The sequence below is a fragment of the Schistocerca cancellata genome, chromosome 12 (genome assembly GCF_023864275.1).
Source record: "Schistocerca cancellata isolate TAMUIC-IGC-003103 chromosome 12, iqSchCanc2.1, whole genome shotgun sequence".
Lineage (NCBI taxonomy): Eukaryota > Metazoa > Arthropoda > Insecta > Orthoptera > Acrididae > Schistocerca > Schistocerca cancellata.
Window position 1 is genome coordinate 2,789,238 of NC_064637.1, and position 25,044 is coordinate 2,814,281.

Sequence of the window (25,044 nt, forward strand, 5' to 3'; positions counted from 1 at the left end):
TAATGACGATGGATCACCCAAATTGCGTCCCGTTTCAATACATCGTCCTCCAGCCGACTTGACTCCATGGGTCTATTGCTGCATCGGGCACCTTATGGCCGTTCTCCTGTGAGTCAAAGATTTTCGAATCGGACGAAAAACTGATAGTGAATTGTAACTTTCAGGGCCACCTAATGACGATGGATCACTCAAATTGCGTCCCGATTCAATACATCGTCCTCCAGCCGACTTGTCTCCATGGGTCTATTGCTGCCTCGGGCACCTTTTGGCCGTTCCGCAGTGGGTCAAAGATTTTCGAATCGGACGAAGAACTGATAGTGAATTGTAACGTTCAGGGCCACCTAATGACGATGGATCACTCAAACTGCGTCCCGATTCAATACATCGTCCTCCAGCAGACTTGTCTCCATGGGTCTATTGCTGCCTCGAGCACCTTATGGCCGTTCTGCTGTGACTCAAAGATTTTCAAATCTGACGAGAAACTGATAGTGAATTGTAACGTTCAGGGCCACCTTATGACGATGGATCACTCAAATTGCGTCCCGATTCAATACATCGTCCTCCAGCCGACTTGTCTCCATGGGTCTATTGCTGCCTCGGGCATCTTATGGCCGCTCTGCTGTGGGTCAAAGATTTTCGAATCGGACGAAGAACGGATAGTGAATTGTAACGTTCAGGGCCACCTAATGACGATGAATCTCTCAAATTGCGTCCCGATTCAATACATCGTCCTCCAGCAGACTTGTCTCCATGGGTCTATTGCTGCCTCGGGCATCTTTTCGCCGTTCTGCTGTGACTCAAAGATTTTCGAATCTGACGAAAAACTGATAGTGAATTGTAACATTCAGGGCCACCTAATGACGATGGATCACTCAAATTGCGTCCCGATTCAATACATCGTCCTCCAGCCGACTTGTCTCCATGGGTCTATTGCTGCCTCGGCCACCTTATGGGCGCTCTGCTGTGAGTCATAGATTTTCGAATCGGACGAAAAAATGATAGTGAATTGTAACGTTCAGGGCCTCCTAATGACGATGGAACACTCAAATTGCGTCCCGATTCAATACCTCGTGCTCCAGCAGACTAGTCTCCATGGGTCTATTGCTGCCTCGGGCATATTATGGCCGTTCTGCTATGAGTCAAAGATTTTCGAATCGGACGAAAAACTGATAGTGAATTGTAACGTTCAGGGCCACCGAATGACGATGGATCACTCAAATTGCGTCCCGATTCAATACATCGTCTTCCAGCCGACTTGTCTCCATGCGTCTATTGCTGCCTCGGGCACCTTATGGTCGTTCTCCCGTGAGTCTAGATTATCGAATGGGACGAAAAACTGATAGTTAATTCTAACATTCAGGGCCTCCTAATGACGATGGAACACTCAAATTGCGTCCCGATTCAATACATCGTCATCCTGCAGACTTGTCTCCATGGGTCTATTGCTGCCTCGGGCACCTTATGGCCGTTCTGCTGTGAGTCAAATATTTTCGAATCGGACGAAAGACTGATAGTGAATTGTAACATTCAGGGCCACCTAATGACGATGAATCACTCAAATTGCGTCCCGATTCAGTACATCATTCTCCAGCCGACTTGACTCCATGGGTCTATTTCTGCCTCGGGCACCTTATGGCCGTTCTGCTGTGAGTCTAGATTATCGAATGCGACGAAAAACTGATAGTGAATTGTAACGTTCAGGGCCACCTAATGACGATGGATCACTCAAATTGCGTCCCGATTCAATACATCGTCCTCCAGCCGACTTGTCTCCATGGGTCTATTGCTGCATCGGGCACCTTATGGCCGTTCTGCTGTGAGTCAAAGATTTTCGAATCGGATGAAAAACTGATGGTGAATTGTAACTTTCAGGGCCACCTAAAGACGATGGATCACTCAAATTGCGTTCCGATTCATTACATCGTCCTCCAGCCGACTTGTCTCCATGGGTCTATTGCTGCCTCGGGCGCCTTTATGGCCGTTCTGCTGTGGGTCAAAGATTCTCGAATCGGATGAAGAACTGATAGTGAATTGTAACGTTCAGGGCCACCTAATGATGATGGATCACTCAAATTGCGTCCCGATTCAATACATCGTCCTCCAGCAGACTTGTCTCCATGGCTCTATTGCTGCCTCGGGAACCTTATGGCCGTTCTGCTGTGAGTCAAAGATTTTTGAATCGGACGAAAAACTGATAGTGAATTGTAACGTTCAGGGCCACCTAATGACGATGGATCACTCAAATTGCGTCCCGATTCAATACATCGTCCTCCAGCAGACTTGTCTCCATGGGTCTATTGCTGCCTCGGGCACCTTATGGCCGTTCTGCTGTGAGTCATAGATTTTCCAATCGGACGAAAAACTGATAGTGAATTGTAACGTTCAGGGCCTCCTAATGACGATGGAACACTCAAATTGCGTCCCGATTCAATACATCGTCATCCTGCAGACTTGTCTGAATGGGTCTATTGCTGCCTCGGGCACCTTATGGCCGTTCGCTTGTGACTCAAAGATTTTCGAATCGGACGAAAAACTGATAGTGAATTGTAACGTTCAGGGCCACCTAATGCCGATGGATCACTCAAATTGCGTCCCGAATCAATACATCGTCCTCCAGCAGGCATGTATCCATGGGTCTATTGATGCCTCGGGCACCTTATGGCCGTTCTGCTGTGAGTCAAAGATTTTCGAATCGGACGAAAAACAGATTGTGAATTGTTACATTCAGGGCCACCTAATGACGATGGATCACTCAAATTGCCTCCCGATTCAATACATCGTCCTCCAGCCGACTTGTCTCCATGGGTCTATTGCTGCCTCGGGCACCTTATGGGCGTTCTGCTGTGAGTCATAGATTTTCGAATCGGACGAATAACTGATAGTGAATTGTAACGTTCAGGGCCTCCTAATGACGATGGAACACTCAAATTACGTCCCGATTCAATACCTCGTGCTCCAGCAGACTAGTCTCCATGGGTCTATTGCTGCCTCGGGCACATTATGGCCGTTCTGCTGTGAGTCAAAGATTTTCGAATCGGACGAAAAACTGATAGTGAATTGTAACGTTCAGGGCCACCTAATGACGATGGATCACTCAATTTCCGTCACGATTCAATACACCGTCCTCCAGCAGACTTGTCTCTATGGGCCTATTGCTGCATCGGGCACCTTATGGCCGTTCTGCTGTGAGTCAAAGATTTTCGAATCGGACGAAAAACTGATAGTGAATTGTAACTTTCAGGGCCACCTAATGCCGATGGATCACTCAAATTGCGTCCCGATTCAATACATCGTCCTCGAGCCGACTTGTCTCCAGGTCTCTATTGCTGCCTCGGGCACCTTATGGCCGTTCTGCTGTGAGTCTAGATTATCGAATGCGACGAAAAACTGATAGTGAATTGTAACGTTCAGGGCCACCTAATGACGATGGATCACTCAAATTGCGTCCCGATTCAATACATCGTCCTCCAGCCGACTTGTCTCCATGGGTCTATTGCTGCATCGGTCACCTTATGGCCGTTCTGCTGTGAGTCAAAGATTTTCGAATCGGATGAAAAACTGATGGTGAATTGTAACTTTCAGGGCCACCTAATGACGATGGATCACTCAAATTGCGTTCTGATTCATTACATCGTCCTCCAGCCGACTTGTCTCCATGGGTCTATTGCTGCCTCGGGCGCCTTTATGGCCGTTCTGCTGTGGGTCAAAGATTCTCGAATCGGATGAAGAACTGATAGTGAATTGTAACGTTCAGGGCCACCTAATGATGATGGATCACTCAAATTGCGTCCCGATTCAATACATCGTCCTCCAGCAGACTTGTCTCCATGGCTCTATTGCTGCCTCGGGAACCTTATGGCCGTTCTGCTGTGAGTCAAAGATTTTTGAATCGGACGAAAAACTGATAGTGAATTGTAACGTTCAGGGCCACCTAATGACGATGGATCACTCAAATTGCGTCCCGATTCAATACATCGTCCTCCAGCAGACTTGTCTCCATGGGTCTATTGCTGCCTCGGGCACCTTATGGCCGTTCTGCTGTGAGTCATAGATTTTCCAATCGGACGAAAAACTGATAGTGAATTGTAACGTTCAGGGCCTCCTAATGACGATGGAACACTCAAATTGCGTCCCGATTCAATACATCGTCATCCTGCAGACTTGTCTGAATGGGTCTATTGCTGCCTCGGGCACCTTATGGCCGTTCGCTTGTGACTCAAAGATTTTCGAATCGGACGAAAAACTGATAGTGAATTGTAACATTTAGGGCCACCTAATGACGATGGATCACTCAAATTGCGTCCCGATTCAATACATCGTCCTCCAGCCGACTTGTCTCCATGGGTCTATTGCTGCCTCGGGCACCTTATGGCCGTTCTGCTGTGAGTCAAAGATTTTTGAAATTGACCAAAAACTGATAGTGAATTGTAACGTTCAGGGACACCTAATGACGATGGAACACTCAAATTGCGTCCTGATTCAATACATCGTCCTCCAGCAGACTTGTCTCCATGGGTCTATTGCTGCATCCGGCACCTTATGGCCGTTCTGCTGTGAGTCAAAGATTTTCGATTCGGACGAAAAACTGATAGCGAATTGTAACTTTCAGGGCCACCTAATGACGATGGATCACTCAAATTGCGTCCCGATTCAATACATCGTCCTCCAGCAGACTTGTCTCCATGGGTCTATTGCTGCCTCGGGCACCTTTTCGCCGTTCTGCTGTGACTCAAAGATTTTCGAATCTGACGAAAAACTGATAGTGAATTGTAACATTCAGGGCCACCTAATGACGATGGATCACTCAAATTGCGTCCCGATTCAATACATCGTCCTCCAGCCGACTTGTCTCCATGGGTCTATTGCTGCCTCGGGCACCTTATGGCCGTTCTGCTGTGAGTCAAAGATTTTCGAATCGGACGAAAAACTGATAGCGAATTGTAACTTTCAGGGCCACCTAATGACGATGGATCACTCAAATTGCGTCCCGATTCAATACATCGTCCTCCAGCCGACTTGTCTCCATGGGTCTATTGCTGCCTCGGGCATCTTATGGCCGTTCTGCTGTGGGTCAAAGATTTTCGAATCGGACGAAGAACGGATAGTGAATTGTAACGTTCAGGGCCACCTAATGACGATGAATCTCTCAAATTGCGTCCCGATTCAATACATCGTCCTTCAGCAGACCTGTCTCCATGGGTCTATTGCTGCCTCGGGCACCTTTTCGCCGTTCTGCTGTGACTCAAAGATTTTCGAATCTGACGAAAAACTGATAGTGAATTGTAACATTCAGGGCCACCTAATGACGATGGATCACTCAAATTGCGTCCCGATTCAATACATCGTCCTCCAGCCGACTTGTCTCCATGGGTCTATTGCTGCCTCGGGCACCTTATGGCCGTTCTGCTGTGAGTCAAAGATTTTCGAATCGGACGAAAAACTGATAGTGAATTGTAACGTTCAGGGCCACCTAATGCCGATGGATCACTCAAATTGCGTCCCGAATCAATACATCGTCCTCCAGCAGGCATGTATCCATGGGTCTATTGATGCCTCGGGCACCTTATGGCCGTTCTGCTGTGAGTCAAAGATTTTCGAATCGGACGAAAAACAGATTGTGAATTGTTACATTCAGGGCCACCTAATGACGATGGATCACTCAAATTGCCTCCCGATTCAATACATCGTCCTCCAGCCGACTTGTCTCCATGGGTCTATTGCTGCCTCGGGCACCTTATGGGCGTTCTGCTGTGAGTCATAGATTTTCGAATCGGACGAATAACTGATAGTGAATTGTAACGTTCAGGGCCTCCTAATGACGATGGAACACTCAAATTACGTCCCGATTCAATACCTCGTGCTCCAGCAGACTAGTCTCCATGGGTCTATTGCTGCCTCGGGCACATTATGGCCGTTCTGCTGTGAGTCAAAGATTTTCGAATCGGACGAAAAACTGATAGTGAATTGTAACGTTCAGGGCCACCTAATGACGATGGATCACTCAAATTGCGTCCCGATTCAATACATCGTCCTCGAGCCGACTTGTCTCCATGGGTCTATTGCTGCCTCGGGCACCTTATGGCCGTTCTGCTGGGGGTCAAAGAATTTCGAATCGGACGAAGAACTGATAGTGAATTGTAACGTTCAGGGCCACCTAATGACGATGAATCACTCAAATTGCGTCCCGATTCAATTCATCGTCCTCCAGCCGACTTGTCTCCATGGGTCTATTGCTGCCTCGGGCACCTTATGGCCGTTCGGCTGTGAGTCAAAGATTTTCGAATCGGACGAAAAACTGATAGTGAATTGTAACGTTCAGGGCCACATAATGACGATGGATCAGTCAAATTGCGTCCCGATTCAATACATCGTCCTCCAGCAGGCATGTCTCCATGGGTCTATTGCTGCCTCGGGCACCTTATGGCCGTTCTGCTGTGAGTCAAAGATTTTCGAATCGGACGAAAAACTGATAGTGAATTGTAACATTCAGGGCCACCTAATGAGGATGGACCACACAAATTGCGTCCCGATTCAATACATCGTCCTCCAGCCGACTTGACTCCATGGGTCTATTGCTGCCTCGGGCACCTTGTGGCCGTTCTGCTGTGAGTCAAGATTATCGAATGGAACGAAAACTGATAGTGACTAGTAACGTTCAGGGCCACCTAATGACGATGGATCACTCTAATTGCGTCCCGATTCAATACATCGTCCTCCTGCAGACTTGTCTCCATGGGTCTATTGCTGCCTCGGGCACCTTATGGCCGTTCTGCTGTGAGTCAAAGATTGTCGAATCGGTCGAAAAACTGGTAGTGAATTGTAACTTTCAGGGCCACCTAATGACGATGGATCACACAAATTGCGTCCCGATTCAATACATCGTCCTCCAGCCGACTAGTCTCCATGGGTCTATTGCTGCCTCGGGCACATTATGGCCGTTCTGCTGTGAGTCAAAGATTTTCGAATCGGACGAAAAACTGATAGTGAATTGTAACGTTCAGGGCCACGTAATGACGATGGATCACTCAAATTGCGTCCCGATTCAATACATCGTCCTCCAGCCGACTTGTCTCCATGGGTCAATTGCTGCCTCGGGCACCTTATTGTCGTTCTCCCGTGAGTCTGATTATCGAATGGGACGAAAAGCTGATAGTTAATTCTAACATTCAGGGCCTCCTAATGACGATGGAACACTAAAATTGCGTCGCGATTCAATACATCGTCATTCTGCAGACTTGTCTCCATGGGTCTATTGCTGCCTCGGGCACCTTATGGCCGTTCAGCTGTGAGTCAAAGATTTTCGAATCGGACGAAAAACTGATAGTGAATTGTAACGTTCAGGGCCTCCTAATGACGATGGAACACTCAAATTGCGTCCCGATTCAATACATCGTCATCCTGCAGACTTGTCTCCATGGGTCTATTGCTGCCTCGGGCACCTTATGGCCGTTCGCTTGTGACTCAAAGAATTTCGAATCGGACGAAAAACTGATAGTGAATTGTAACATTTAGGGCCACCTAATGACGATGGATCACTCAAATTGCGTCCCGATTCAATACATCGTCCTCCAGCCGACTTGTCTAAATGGGTCTATTGCTGCCTCGGGCACCTTACGGCCGTTCTGCTGTGAGTCAAAGATTTTTGAAATTGACCAAAAACTGATAGTGAATTGTAACGTTCAGGGACACCTAATGACGATGGAACACTCAAATTGCGTCCTGATTCAATACATCGTCCTCCAGCAGACTTGTCTCCATGGGTCTATTGCTGCATCGGGCACCTTATGGCCGTTCTGCTGTGAGTCAAAGATTTTCGAATCGGACGAAAAACTGATAGCGAATTGTAACTTTATGGCCACCTAATGACGATGGATCACTCAAATTGCGTCCCGATTCAATACATCGTCCTCCAGCCGACTTGTCTCCATGGGTCTATTGCTGCCTCGGGCATCTTATGGCCGTTCTGCTGTGGGTCAAAGATTTTCGAATCGGACGAAGAACGGATAGTGAATTGTAACGTTCAGGGCCACCTAATGACGATGAATCTCTCAGATTGCTTCCCGATTCAATACATCGTCCTCCAGCAGACTTGTCTCCATGGGTCTATTGCTGCCTCGGGCACCTTTTCGCCGTTCTGCTGTGACTCAAAGATTTTCGAATCTGACGAAAAACTGATAGTGAATTGTAACATTCAGGGCCACCTAATGACGATGGATCACTCAAATTGCGTCCCGATTCAATACATCGTCCTCCAGCCGACTTGTCTCCATGGGTCTATTGCTGCCTCGGGCACCTTATGGCCGTTCTGCTGTGAGTCAAAGATTTTCGAATCGGACGAAAAACTGATAGTGAATTGTAACGTTCAGGGCCACCTAATGCCGATGGATCACTCAAATTGCGTCCCGAATCAATACATCGTCCTCCAGCAGGCATGTATCCATGGGTCTATTGATGCCTCGGGCACCTTATGGCTGATCTGCTGTGAGTCAAAGGTTTTCGAATCGGACGAAAAACACATTGTGAATTGTTACATTCAGGGCCACCTAATGACGATGGATCACTCAAATAGCCTCCCGATTCAATACATCGTCCTCCAGCCGACTTGTCTCCATGGGTCTATTGCTGCCTCGGGCACCTTATGGGCGTTCTGCTGTGAGTCATAGATTTTCGAATCGGACGAATCACTGATAGTGAATTGTAACGTTCAGGGCCTCCTAATGACGATGGAACACTCAAATTACGTCCCGATTCAATACCTCGTGCTCCAGCAGACTAGTCTCCATGGGTCTATTGCTGCCTCGGGCACCTTATGGGCGTTCTGCTGTGAGTCAAAGATTTTCGAATCGGACGAAAAACTGATAGTGAATTGTAACGTTCAGGGCCACCTAATGACGATGGATCACTCAATTTCCGTCCCGATTCAATACACCGTCCTCCAGCAGACTTGTCTCTATGGGCCTATTGCTGCATCGGGCACCTTATGGCCGTTCTGCTGTGAGTCAAAGATTTTCGAATCGGACGAAAAACTGATAGTGAATTGTAACTTTCAGGGCCACCTAATGACGATGGATCACTCAAATTGAGTCCCGATTCAATACATCGACCTCCAGCCGACTTGACTCCATGGGTCTATTGCTGCATCGGGCACCTTATGGCCGTTCTCCTGTGAGTCAAAGATTTTCGAATCGGACGAAAAACTGATAGTGAATTGTAACTTTCAGGGCCACCTAATGACGATGGATCACTCAAATTGCGTCCCGATTCAATACATCGTCCTCCAGCCGACTTGTCTCCATGGGTCTATTGCTGCCTCGGGCACCTTTTGGCCGTTCCGCTGTGGGTCAAAGATTTTCGAATCGGACGAAGAACTGATAGTGAATTGTAACGTTCAGGGCCTCCTAATGACGATGGATCACTCAAATTGCGTCCCGATTCAATACATCGTCCTCCAGCAGACTTGTCTCCATGGGTCTATTGCTGCCTCGGGCACCTTATGGCCGTTCTGCTGTGACTCAAAGATTTTCAAATCTGACGAGAAACTGATAGTGAATTGTAACATTCAGGGCCACCTAATGACGATGGATCACTCAAATTGCGTCCCGATTCAATACATCGTCCTCCAGCCGACTTGTCTCCATGGATCTATTGCTGCCTCGGGCACCTTATGGCCGTTCTGCTGTGAGTCAAAGATTATCGAATCGGACGAAAAACTGATAGTGAATTGTAACACTCAGGGCCACCTAATGAGGATGGACCACACAAATCAAGTCCCGATTCAATACATCGTCCTCCAGCCGACTTGACTCCATGGGTCTATTGCTGCCTCGGGCACCTTATGGCCGTTCTGCTGTGAGTCTAGATTAACGAATGGGACGAAAAACTGATAGTGAATTGTAACGTTCAGGGCCACCTTATGACGATGGATCACTCAAATTGCGTCCCCATTCAATACATCGTCCTCCAGCAGACTTGTCTCCATGGGTCTATTGCTGCCTCGGCCACCTTATGGCCGTTCTGCTGTGAGTCAAAGATTTTAGAATCGGTCGAAAAACTGATAGTGAATTGTAACTGTCGGGGCCACCTAATGACGATGGATCACTCAAATTGCGTCCCGATTCAATACATCGTCCTCCAGCCGACTTGTCTCCATGGGTCTATTGCTGCCTCGGGCACCTTATGGGCGTTCTGCTGTGAGTCATAGATTTTCGAATCGGACGAAAAACTGATAGTGAGTTGTAACGTTCAGGGCCTCCTAATGACGATGGAACACTCAAATTGCGTCCCGATTCAATACCTCGTGCTCCAGCAGACTAGTCTCCATGGGTCTATTGCTGCCTCGGGCATATTATGGCCGTTCTGCTGTGAGTCAAAGATTTTCGAATCGGACGAAAAACTGATAGTGAATTGTAACGTTCAGGGCCACCGAATGACGATGGATCACTCAAATTGCGTCCCGATTCAATACATCGTCTTCCAGCCGACTTGTCTCCATGCGTCTATTGCTGCCTCGGGCACCTTATGGTCGTTCTCCCGTGAGTCTAGATTATCGAATGGGACGAAAAACTGATAGTTAATTCTAACATTCAGGGCCTCCTAATGACGATGGAACACTCAAATTGCGTCCCGATTCAATACATCGTCATCCTGCAGACTTGTCTCCATGGGTCTATTGCTGCCTCGGGCACCTTATGGCCGTTCTGCTGTGAGTCAAAGATTTTCGAATCGGACGAAAGACTGATAGTGAATTGTAACATTCAGGGCCACCTAATGACGATGAATCACTCAAATTGCGTCCCGATTCAATACATCGTTCTCCAGCCGACTTGACTCCATGGGTCTATTTCTGCCTCGGGCACCTTATGGCCGTTCTGCTGTGAGTCTAGATTATCGAATGCGACGAAAAACTGATAGTGAATTGTAACGTTCAGGGCCACCTAATGACGATGGATCACTCAAATTGCGTCCCGATTCAATACATCGTCCTCCAGCCGACTTGTCTCCATGGGTCTATTGCTGCATCGGGCACCTTATGGCCGTTCTGCTGTGAGTCAAAGATTTTCGAATCGGATGAAAAACTGATGGTGAATTGTAACTTTCAGGGCCACCTAATGACGATGGATCACTCAAATTGCGTCCCGATTCATTACATCGTCCTCCAGCCGACTTGTCTCCATGGGTCTATTGCTGCCTCGGGCGCCTTTATGGCCGTTCTGCTGTGGGTCAAAGATTCTCGAATCGGATGAAGAACTGATAGTGAATTGTAACGTTCAGGGCCACCTAATGATGATGGATCACTCAAATTGCGTCCCGATTCAATACATCGTCCTCCAGCAGACTTGTCTCCATGGCTCTATTGCTGCCTCGGGAACCTTATGGCCGTTCTGCTGTGAGTCAAAGATATTTGAATCGGACGAAAAACTGATAGTGAATTGTAACGTTCAGGGCCACCTAATGACGATGGATCACTCAAATTGCGTCCCGATTCAATACATCGTCCTCCAGCAGACTTGTCTCCATGGGTCTATTGCTGCCTCGGGCACCTTATGGCCGTTCTGCTGTGAGTCATAGATTTTCCAATCGGACGAAAAACTGATAGTGAATTGTAACGTTCAGGGCCTCCTAATGACGATGGAACACTCAAATTGCGTCCCGATTCAATACATCGTCATCCTGCAGACTTGTCTGAATGGGTCTATTGCTGCCTCGGGCACCTTATGGCCGTTCGCTTGTGACTCAAAGATTTACGAATCGGACGAAAAACTGATAGTGAATTGTAACATTTAGGGCCACCTAATGACGATGGATCACTCAAATTGCGTCCCGATTCAATACATCGTCCTCCAGCCGACTTGTCTCCATGGGTCTATTGCTGCCTCGGGCACCTTATGGCCGTTCTGCTGTGAGTCAAAGATTTTTGAAATTGACAAAAAACTGATAGTGAATTGTAACGTTCAGGGACACCTAATGACGATGGAACACTCAAATTGCGTCCTGATTCAATACATCGTCCTCCAGCAGACTTATCTCCATGGGTCTATTGCTGCATCCGGCACCTTTGGCCGTTCTGCTGTGAGTCAAAGATTTTCGAATCGGACGAAAAACTGATAGCGAATTGTAACTTTCAGGGCCACCTAATGACGATGGATCACTCAAATTGCGTCCCGATTCAATACATCGTCCTCCAGCCGACTTGTCTCCATGGGTCTATTGCTGCCTCGGGCATCTTATGGCCGTTCTGCTGTGGGTCAAAGATTTTCGAATCGGACGAAGAACGGATAGTGAATTGTAACGTTCAGGGCCACCTAATGACGATGAATCTCTCAAATTGCGTCCCGATTCAATACATCGTCCTCCAGCAGACTTGTCTCCATGGGTCTATTGCTGCCTCGGGCACCTTTTCGCCGTTCTGCTGTGACTCAAAGATTTTCGAATTTGACGAAAAACTGATAGTGAATTGTAACATTCAGGGCCACCTAATGACGATGGATCATTCAAATTGCGTCCCGATTCAATACATCGTCCTCCAGCCGACTTGTCTCCATGGGTCTATTGCTGCCTCGGGCACCTTATGGCCGTTCTGCTGTGAGTCAAAGATTTTCGAATCGGACGAAAAACTGATAGCGAATTGTAACTTTCAGGGCCACCTAATGACGATGGATCACTCAAATTGCGTCCCGATTCAATACATCGTCCTCCAGCCGACTTGTCTCCATGGGTCTATTGCTGCCTCGGGCATCTTATGGCCGTTCTGCTGTGGGTCAAAGATTTTCGAATCGGACGAAGAACGGATAGTGAATTGTAACGTTCAGGGCCACCTAATGACGATGAATCTCTCAAATTGCGTCCCGATTCAATACATCGTCCTCCAGCAGACTTGTCTCCATGGGTCTATTGCTGCCTCGGGCACCTTTTCGCCGTTCTGCTGTGACTCAAAAATTTTCGAATCTGACGAAAAACTGATAGTGAATTGTAACATTCAGGGCCACCTAATGACGATGGATCACTCAAATTGCGTCCCGATTCAATACATCGTCCTCCAGCCGACTTGTCTCCATGGGTCTATTGCTGCCTCGGGCACCTTATGGCCGTTCTGCTGTGAGTCAAAGATTTTCGAATCGGACGAAAAACTGATAGTGAATTGTAACGTTCAGGGCCACCTAATGCCGATGGATCACTCAAATTGCGTCCCGAATCAATACATCGTCCTCCAGCAGGCATGTATCCATGGGTCTATTGATGCCTCGGGCACCTTATGGCCGTTCTGCTGTGAGTCAAAGATTTTCGAATCGGACGAAAAACAGATTGTGAATTGTTACATTCAGGGCCACCTAATGACGATGGATCACTCAAATTGCCTCCCGATTCAATACATCGTCCTCCAGCCGACTTGTCTCCATGGGTCTATTGCTGCCTCGAGCACCTTATGGGCGTTCTGCTGTGAGTCATAGATTTTCGAATCGGACGAATAACTGATAGTGAATTGTAACGTTCAGGGCCTCCTAATGACGATGGAACACTCAAATTACGTCCCGATTCAATACCTCGTGCTCCAGCAGACTAGTCTCCATGGGTCTATTGCTGCCTCGGGCACATTGTGGCCGTTCTGCTGTGAGTCAAAGATTTTCGAATCGGACGAAAAACTGATAGTGAATTGTAACGTTCAGGGCCACCTAATGACGATGGATCACTCAATTTCCGTCCCGATTCAATACACCGTCCTCCAGCAGACTTGTCTCTATGGGCCTATTGCTGCATCGGGCACCTTATGGCCGTTCTGCTGTGAGTCAAAGATTTTCGAATCGGACGAAAAACTGATAGTGAATTGTAACTTTCAGGGCCACCTAATGACGATGGATCACTCAAATTGCGTCCCAATTCAATACATCGTCCTCGAGCCGACTTGTCTCCATGGGTCTATTGGTGCCTCGGGCACTTTATGGCCGTTCTGCTGTGGGTCAAAGAATTTCGAATCGGACGAAGAACTGATAGTGAATTGTAACGTTCAGGGCCACCTAATGACGATGAATCACTCAAATTGCGTCCCGATTCAATACATCGTCCTCCAGCCGACTTGTCTCCATGGGTCTATTGCTGCCTCGGGCACCTTATGGCCGTTCGGCTGTGAGTCAAAGATTTTCGAATCGGACGAAAAACTGATAGTGAATTGTTACGTTCAGGGCCACATAATGACGATGGATCAGTCAAATTGCGTCCCGATTCAATACATCGTCCTCCAGCAGGCATGTCTCCATGGGTCTATTGCTGCCTCGGGCACCTTATGGCCGTTCTGCTGTGAGTCAAAGATTTTCGAATCGGACGAAAAACTGATAGTGAATTGTAACATTCAGGGCCACCTAATGAGGATGGACCACACAAATTGCGTCCCGATTCAATACATCGTCCTCCAGCCGACTTGACTCCATGGGTCTATTGCTGCCTCGGGCATCTTGTGGCCGTTCTGCTGTGAGTCAAGATTATCGAATGGAACGAAAAACTGATAGTGACTAGTAACGTTCAGGGCCACCTAATGACGATGGATCACTCTAATTGCGTCCCGATTCAATACATCGTCCTCCTGCAGACTTGTCTCCATGGGTCTATTGCTGCCTCGGGCACCTTATGGCCGTTCTGCTGTGAGTCAAAGATTGTCGAATCGGTCGAAAAACTGGTAGTGAATTGTAACTTTCAGGGCCACCTAATGACGATGGATCACACAAATTGCGTCCCGATTCAATACATCGTCCTCCAGCCGACTAGTCTCCATGGGTCTATTGCTGCCTCGGGCACATTATGGCCGTTCTGCTGTGAGTCAAAGATTTTCGAATCGGACGAAAAACTGATAGTGAATTGTAACGTTCAGGGCCACGTAATGACGATGGATCACTCAAATTGCGTCCCGATTCAATACATCGTCCTCCAGCCGACTTGTCTCCATGGGTCTATTGCTGCCTCGGGCACCCTATTGTCGTTCTCCCGTGAGTCTGATTATCGAATGGGACGAAAAACTGATAGTTAATTCTAACATTCAGGGCCTCCTAATGACGATGGAACACTAAAATTGCGTCGCGATTCAATACATCGTCATTCTGCAGACTTGTCTCCATGGGTCTATTGCTGCCTCGGGCACCTTATGGCCGTTCAGCTGTGAGTCAAAGATTTTCGAATCGGACGAAAAACTGATAGTGAATTGTAACGTTCAGGGCCTCCTAATGACGATGGAACACTCAAATTGCGTCCCGATTCAATACATCGTCATCCTGCAGACTTGTCTCCATGGGTCTATTGCTGCTTCGGGCACCTTATGGCCGTTCGCTTGTGACTCAAAGATTTTCGAATCGGACGAAAAACTGATAGTGAATTGTAACATTTAGGGCCACCTAATGACGATGGATCACTCAAATTGCGTCCCGATTCAATACATCGTCCTCCAGCCGACTTGTCTCCATGGGTCTATTGCTGCCTCGGGCATCTTATGGCCGTTCTGCTGTGGGTCAAAGATTTTCGAATCGGACGAAGAACGGATAGTGAATTGTAACGTACAGGGCCACCTAATGACGATGAATCTCTCAGATTGCGTCCCGATTCAATACATCGTCCTCCAGCAGACTTGTCTCCATGGGTCTATTGCTGCCTCGGGCACCTTTTCGCCGTTCTGCTGTGACTCAAAGATTTTCGAATCTGACGAAAAACTGATAGTGAATTGTAACATTCAGGGCCACCTAATTACGATGGATCACTCAAATTGCGTCCCGATTCAATACATCGTCCTCCAGCCGACTTGTCTCCATGGGTCTATTGCTGCCTCGGGCACCTTATGGCCGTTCTGCTGTGAGTCAAAGATTTTCGAATCGGACGAAAAACTGATAGTGAATTGTAACGTTCAGGGCCACCTAATGCCGATGGATCACTCAAATTGCGTCCCGAATCAATACATCGTCCTCCAGCAGGCATGTATCCATGGGTCTATTGATGCCTCGGGCAACTTATGGCTGATCTGCTGTGAGTCAAAGGTTTTCGAATCGGACGAAAAACACATTGTGAATTGTTACATTCAGGGCCACCTAATGACGATGGATCACTCAAATAGCCTCCCGATTCAATACATCGTCCTCCAGCCGACTTGTCTCCATGGGTCTATTGCTGCCTCGGGCACCTTATGGGCGTTCTGCTGTGAGTCATAGATTTTCGAATCGGACGAATCACTGATAGTGAATTGTAACGTTCAGGGCCTCCTAATGACGATGGAACACTCAAATTACGTCCCGATTCAATACCTCGTGCTCCAGCAGACTAGTCTCCATGGGTCTATTGCTGCCTCGGGCACCTTATGGGCGTTCTGCTGTGAGTCAAAGATTTTCGAATCGGACGAAAAACTGATAGTGAATTGTAACGTTCAGGGCCACCTAATGACGATGGATCACTCAATTTCCGTCCCGATTCAATACACCGTCCTCCAGCAGACTTGTCTCTATGGGCCTATTGCTGCATCGGGCACCTTATGGCCGTTCTGCTGTGAGTCAAAGATTTTCGAATCGGACGAAAAACTGATAGTGAATTGTAACTTTCAGGGCCACCTAATGACGATGGATCACTCAAATTGCGTCCCGATTCAATACATCGTCCTCGAACCGACTTGTCTCCATGGGTCTATTGCTGCCTCGGGCACCTTATGGCCGTTCTGCTGTGGGTCAAAGAATTTCGAATCGGACGAAGAACTGATAGTGAATTGTAACGTCCAGGGCCACCTAATGACGATGGATCACTCAAATTGCGTCCCGATTCAATACATCGTCCTCGAACCGACTTGTCTCCATGGGTCTATTGCTGCCTCGGGCACCTTATGGCCGTTCTGCTGTGGGTCAAAGAATTTCGAATCGGACGAAGAACTGATAGTGAATTGTAACGTCCAGGGCCACCTAATGACGATGGATCACTCAAATAGCCTCCCGATTCAATACATCGTCCTCCAGCCGACTTGTCTCCATGGGTCTATTGCTGCCTCGGGCACCTTATGGGCGTTCTGCTGTGAGTCATAGATTTTCGAATCGGACGAATCACTGATAGTGAATTGTAACGTTCAGGGCCTCCTAATGACGATGGAACACTCAAATTACGTCCCGATTCAATACCTCGTGCTCCAGCAGACTAGTCTCCATGGGTCTATTGCTGCCTCGGGCACCTTATGGGCGTTCTGCTGTGAGTCAAAGATTTTCGAATCGAACGAAAAACTGATAGTGAATTGTAACGTTCAGGGCCACCTAATGACGATGGATCACTCAATTTCCGTCCCGATTCAATACACCGTCCTCCAGCAGACTTGTCTCTATGGGCCTATTGCTGCATCGGGCACCTTATGGCCGTTCTGCTGTGAGTCAAAGATTTTCGAATCGGACGAAAAACTGATTGTGAATTGTAACTTTCAGGGCCACCTAATGACGATGGATCACTCAAATTGCGTCCCGATTCAATACATCGTCCTCGAACCGACTTGTCTCCATGGGTCTATTGCTGCCTCGGGCACCTTATGGCCGTTCTGCTGTGGGTCAAAGAATTTCGAATCGGACGAAGAACTGATAGTGAATTGTAACGTCCAGGGCCACCTAATGACGATGAATCACTCAAATTGCGTCCCGATTCAATACATCGTCCTCCAGCCGACTTGTCTCCATGGGTCTATTGCTGCCTCGGGCACCTTATGGCCGTTCGGCTGTGAGTCAAAGATTTTCGAATCGGACGAAAAACTGATAGTGAATTGTAACGTTCAGGGCCACATAATGACGATGGATCAGTCAAATTGCGTCCCGATTCAATACATCGTCCTCCAGCAGGCATGTCTCCATGGGTCTCTTGCTGCCTCGGGCACCTTATGGCCGATCTGCTGTGAGTCAAAGATTTTCGAATCGGAAGAAAAACTGATAGTGAATTGTAACATTCAGGGCCACCTAATGAGGATGGACCACACAAATTGCGTCCCGATTCAATACATCGTCCTCCAGCCGACTTGACTCCATGGGTCTATTGCTGCCTCGGGCACCTTGTGGCCGTTCTGCTGTGAGTCAAGATTATCGAATGGGACGAAAAACTGATAGTGAATAGTAACGTTCAGGGCCACCTAATGACGATGGATCACTCAAATTGCGTCCCGATTCAATACATCGTCCTCCTGCAGACTTGTCTCCATGGGTCTATTGCTGCCTCGGGCACCTTACGGCCGTTCTGCTGTGAGTCAAAGATTGTCGAATCGGTCGAAAAACTGGTAGTGAATTGTAACTTTCAGGGCCACCTAATGACGATGGATCACTCAAATTGCGTCCCGAATCAATACATCGTCCTCCAGCCGACTTGTCTCCATGGGTCTATTGCTGCCTCGGGCACCTTATGGTCGTTCTCCCGTGAGTCTGATTATCGAATGGGACGAAATACTGATAGTTAATTCTAACATTCAGGGCCTCCTAATGACGATGGAACACTAAAATTGCGTCGCGATTCAATACATCGTCATTCAGCAGACTTGTCTCCATGGGTCTATTGCTGCCACGGGCACCTTATGGCCGTTCAGCTGTGAGTCAAAGATTTTCGAATCGGACGAAAAACTGATAGTGAATTGTAACATTCAGGGCCACCTAATGACGATGGATCACTCAAATTGCGTCCCGATTCAATACATCGTCCTCCAGCCGACTTGACTGCATGGGTCTATTGCTGCCTCGGGCACCTCATGGCCGTTCTGCTGTGAGTCTAGATTATCGAATGCGACGAAAAACTGATAGTGAATTGTAACGTTCAGGGCCACCTAATGACGATGGATCACTCAAATTGCGTCCCGATTCAGTACATCGTCCTCCAGCAGACTTGTCTCCATGGGTCTATTGCTGCCTCGGGCACCTTATGGCCGTTCTGCTGTGAGTCAAAGATTTTCGAAACGGACAAAAACTGATAGTGAATTGTATCGTTCAGGGCCACCTAATGACGATGGATCACTCAAATTGCGTCCCGTTTCAATACATCGTCCTCCAGCCGACTTGACTCCATGGGTCTATTGCTGCATCGGGCACCTTGTGGCCGTTCTCCTGTGAGTGAAAGATTTTCGAATCGGACGAAAAACTGATAGTGAATTGTAACTTTCAGGGCCACCTAATGACGATGGATCACTCAAATTGCGTCCCGATTCAATACATCGTCCTCCAGCCGACTTGTCTCCATGGGTCTATTGCTGATTCGGGCACCTTTTGGCCGTTCCGCTGTGGGTCAAAGATTTTCGAATCGGACGAAGAACAGATAGTGAATTGTAACGTTCAGGGCCACCTAATGACGATGGATCACTCAAATTGCGTCCCGATTCAATACATCGTCCTCCAGCAGACTTGTCTCCATGGGTCTATTGCTGCCTCGGGCACCTTATGGCCGTTCTGCTGTGACTCAAAGATTTGCAAATCTGAGGAGAAACTGATAGTGAATTGTAACATTCAGGGCCACCTAATGACGATGGATCACTCAAATTGCGTCCCGATTCAATACATCGTCCTCCAGCCGACTTGTCTCCATGGATCTATTGCTGCCTCGGGCACCTTATGGCCGTTCTGCAGTGAGTCAAAGATTATCGAATCGGACGAAAAACTGATAGTGAATTGTAACACTCATGGCCACCTAGGGAGGATGGACCACACAAATCGCGTCCCGATTCAATACATCGTCCTCCAGCCGACTTGACTCCATGGGTCTATTGCTGCCTCGGGCACCTTATGGCCGTTCTGCTGTGAGTCTAGATTAACGAATGGGACGAAAAACTGATAGTGAATTGTAACGTTCAGGGCCACCTTATGACGATGGATCACTCAAATTGCGTCCCGATTCAATACATCGTCCTCCAGCAGACTTGTCTCCATGGGTCTATTGCTGCCTCGGCCACCTTATGGCCGTTCTGCTGTGAGTCAAAGACTTTCGAATCGGTCGAAAAACTGATAGTGAATTGTAACTGTCGGGGCCACCTAATGACGATGGATCACTCAAATTGCGTCCCGATTCAATACATCGTCCTCCAGCCGACTTGTCTCCATGGGTCTATTGCTGCCTCGGGCACCTTATGGGCGTTCTGCTGTGAGTCATAGATTTTCGAATCGGACGAAAAACTGATAGTGAATTGTAACGTTCAGGGCCTCCTAATGACGATGGAACACTCAAATTGCATCCCGATTCAATACCTCGTGCTCCAGCAGACTAGTCTCCATGGGTCTATTGCTGCCTCGGGCATATTATGGCCGTTCTGCTGTGAGTCAAAGATTTTCGAATCGGACGAAAAACTGATAGTGAATTGTAACGTTCAGGGCCACCTAATGACGATGGATCACTCAAATTGCGTCCCGATTCAATACATCGTCCTCCAGCCGACTTGTCTCCATGCGTCTATTGCTGCCTCGGGCACCTTATGGACGTTCTCCCGTGAGTCTAGTTTATCGAATGGGACGAAAAACTGATAGTTAATTCTAACATTCAGGGCCTCCTAATGACGATGGAACACTCAAATTGCGTCCCGATTCAATACATCGTCATCCTGCAGACTTGTCTCCATGGGTCTATTGCTGCCTCGGGCACCTTATGGCCGTTCTGCTGTGAGTCAAAGATTTTAGAATCGGACGAAAGACTGATAGTGAATTGTAACATTCAGGGCCACCTAATGACGATGAATCACTCAAATTGCGTCCCGATTCAATACATCGTTCTCCAGCCGACTTGACTCCATGGGTCTATTGCTGCCTCGGGCACCTTATGGCCGTTCTGCTGTGAGTCTAAATTATCGAATGCGACGAAAAACTGATAGTGAATTGTAACGTTCAGGGCCACCTAATGACGATGGATCACTCAAATTGCGTCCCGATTCAATACATCGTCCTCCAGCCGACTTGTCTCCATGGGTCTATTGCTGCATCGGGCACCTTATGGCCGTTCTGCTGTGAGTCAAACATTTTCGAATCGGATGAAAAACTGATGGTGAATTGTAACTTTCAGGGCCACCTAATGACGATGGATCACTCAAATTGCGTCCCGATTCATTACATCGCCCTCCAGCCGACTTGTCTCCATGGGTCTATTGCTGCCTCGGGCATCTTATGGCCGTTCTGCTGTGGGTCAAAGATTTTCGAATCGGACGAAGAACGGATAGTGAATTGTATCGTTCAGGGCCACCTAATGACGATGAATCTCTCAAATTGCGTCCCGATTCAATACATCGTCCTCCAGCAGACTTGTCTCCATGGGTCTATTGCTGCCTCGGGCATCTTTTCGCCGTTCTGCTGTGACTCAAAGATTTTCGAATCTGACGAAAAACTGATAGTGAATTGTAACATTCAGGGCCACCTAATGACGATGGATCATTCAAATTGCGTCCCGATTCAATACATCGTCCTCCAGCCGACTTGTCTCCATGGGTCTATTGCTGCCTCGGGCACCTTATGGCCGTTCTGCTGTGAGTCAAAGATTTTCGAATCGGACGAAAAACTGATAGTGAATTGTAACGTTCAGGGCCACCTAATGCCGATGGATCACTCAAATTGCGTCCCGATTCAATACATCGTCCTCCAGCAGGCATGTATCCATGGGTCTATTGATGCCTCGGGCACCTTGTGGCCGTTCTGCTGTGAGTCAAAGATTTTCGAATCGGACGAAAAACTGATAGTGAATTGTAACTTTCAGGGCCACCTAATGACGATGGATCACTCAAATTGCCTCCCGATTCAATACTTCGTCCTCCAGCCGACTTGTCTCCATGGGTCTATTGCTGCCTCGGGCACCTTATGGGCGTTCTGCTGTGAGTCATAGATTTTCGAATCGGACGAATAACTGATAGTGAATTGTAACGTTCAGGGCCTCCTAATGACGATGGAACACTCAAATTACGTCCCGATTCAATACCTCGTGCTCCAGCAGACTAGTCTCCATGGGTCTATTGCTGCCTCGGGCACATTATGGCCGTTCTGCTGTGAGTCAAAGATTTTCGAATCGGACGAAAAACTGATAGTGAATTGTAACGTTCAGGGCCACCTAATGACAATGGATCACTCAATTTCCGTCCCGATTCAATACATCGTCCTCCAGCAGACTTGTCTCTATGGGCCTATTGCTGCATCGGGCACCTTATGGCCGTTCTGCTGTGAGTCAAAGATTTTCGAATCGGACGAAAAACTGATAGTGAATTGTAACTTTCAGGGCCATCTAATGACGATGGATCACTCAAATTGCGTCCCGATTAAATACATCGTCCTCGTGCCGACTTGTCTCCATGGGTCAATTGCTGCCTCGGGCACCTTATGGCCGTTCTGCTGTGGGTCAAAGAATTTCGAATCGGACGAAGAACTGATAGTGAATTGTAACGTTCAGGGCCACCTAATGACGATGAATCACTCAAATTGCGTCCCGATTCAATACATCGTCCTCCAGCCGACTTGTCTCCATGGGTCTATTGCTGCCTCGGGCACCTTATGGCCGTTCGGCTGTGAGTCAAAGATTTTCGAATCGGACGAAAAACTGATAGTGAATTGTAACGATCAGGGCCACATAATGACGATGGATCAGTCAAATTGCGTCCCGATTCGATACATCGTCCTCCAGCAGGCATGTCTCCATGGGTCTATTGCTGCCTCGGGCACCTTATGGCCGTTCTGCTGTGAGTCAAAGATTTTCGAATCGGACGAAAAACTGATAGTGAATTGTAACATTCAGGGCCACCTAATGAGGATGGACCACACAAATTGCGTCCCGATTCAATACATCGTCCTCCAGCCGACTTGACTCCATGGGACTATTGCTGCCTCGGGCACCTTGTGGCCGTTCTGCTGTGAGTCAAGATTATCGAATGGGACGAAAAACTGATAGTGAATAGTAACGTTCAGGGCCACCTAATGACGATGGATCACTCAAATTGCGTCCCGATTCAATACATCGTCCTCCAGCAGACTTGTCTCCATGGGTCTATTGCTGCCTCGGGCACCTTATGGCCGTTCTGCTGTGAGTCAAAGATTGTCGAATCGGTCGAAAAACTGGTAGTGAATTGAAACTTTCAAGGCCACCTAATGAAGATGGATCACTCAAATTGCGTCCCGATTCAATACATCGTCCTCCAGCCGACTAGTCTCCATGGGTCTATTGCTGCCTCGGGCACATTATGGCCGTTCTGCTGTGAGTCAAAGATTTTCGAATCGGACGAAAAACTGATAGTGAATTGTAACGTTCAGGGCCACGTAATGACGATGGATCACTCAAATTGCGTCCCGATTCAATACATCGTCCTCCAGCCGACTTGTCTCCATGGGACTATTGCTGCCTCGGGCACCTTATGGTCGTTCTCCCGTGAGTCTGATTATCGAATGGGACGAAAAACTGATAGTTAATTCTAACATTCAGGGCCTCCTAATGACGATGGAACACTAAAATTGCGTCGCGATTCAATACATCGTCATTCTGCAGACTTGTCTCCATGGGTCTATTGCTGCCTCGGGCACCTTATGGCCGTTCAGCTGTGAGTCAAAGATTTTCGAATCGGACGAAAAACTGATAGTGAATTGTAACATTCAGGGCCACCTAATGACGATGGATTACTCAAATTGCGTCCCGATTCAATACATCGTCCTCCAGCCGACTTGACTGCATGGGTCTATTGCTGCCTCGGGCACCACATGGCCGTTCTGCTGTGAGTCTAGATTATCGAATGCGACGAAAAACTGATAGTGAATTGTAACGTTCAGGGCCACCTAATGACGATGGATCACTCAAATTGCGTCCCGGTTCAATACATCGTCCTCCAGCAGACTTGTCTCCATGGGTCTATTGCTGCCTCGGGCACCTTATGGCCGTTCTGCTGTGAGTCAAAGATTTTCGAAACGGACAAAAACTGATAGTGAATTGTATCGTTCAGGGCCACCTAATGACGATGGATCACTCAAATTGCGTCCCGTTTCAATACATCGTCCTCCAGCCGACTTGACTCCATGGGTCTATTGCTGCATCGGGCACCTTATGGCCGTTCTCCTGTGAGTCAAAGATTTTCGAATCGGACGAAAAACTGATAGTGATTTGTAACTTTCAGGGCCACCTAATGACGATGGATCACTCAAATTGCGTCCCGATTCAATACATCGTCCTCCAGCCGACTTGTCTCCATGGGTCTATTGCTGCCTCGGGCACCTTTTGGCCGTTCCGCTGTGGGTCAAAGATTTTCGAATCGGACGAAGAACTGATAGTGAATTGTAACGTTCAGGGCCACCTAATGACAATGGATCACTCAAATTGCGTCCCGATTCAATACATCGTCCTCCAGCAGACTTGTCTCCATGGGTCTATTGCTGCCTCGGGCACCTTATGGCCGTTCTGCTGTGACTCAAAGATTTTCAAATCTGACGAGAAACTGATAGTGAATTGTAACATTCATTGCCACCTAATGACGATGGATCACTCAAATTGCGTCCCGATTCAATACATCGTCCTCCAGCCGACTTGTCTCCATGGATCTATTGCTGCCTCGCGCACCTTATGGCCGTTCTGCTGTGAGTCAAAGATTATCGAATCGGACGAAAAACTGATAGTGAATTGTAACACTCAGGGCCACCTAATGAGGATGGACCACACAAATCGCGTCCCGATTCAATACATCGTCCTCCAGCCGACTTGACTCCATGGGTCTATTGCTGCCTCGGGCACCTTATGGCCGTTCTGCTGTGAGTCTAGATTAACGAATGGGACGAAAAACTGATAGTGAATTGTAACGTTCAGGGCCACCTTATGACGATGGATCACTCAAATTGCGTCCCGATTCAATACATCGTCCTCCAGCAGACTTGTCTCCATGGGTCTATTGCTGCCTCGGCCACCTTATGGCCGTTCTGCTGTGAGTCAAAGATTTTCGAATCGGTCGAAAAACTGATAGTGAATTGTAACTGTCGGGGCCACCTAATGACGATGGATCACTCAAATTGCGTCCCGATTCAATACATCGTCCTCCAGCCGACTTGTCTCCATGGGTCAATTGCTGCCTCGGGCACCTTATGGGCGTTC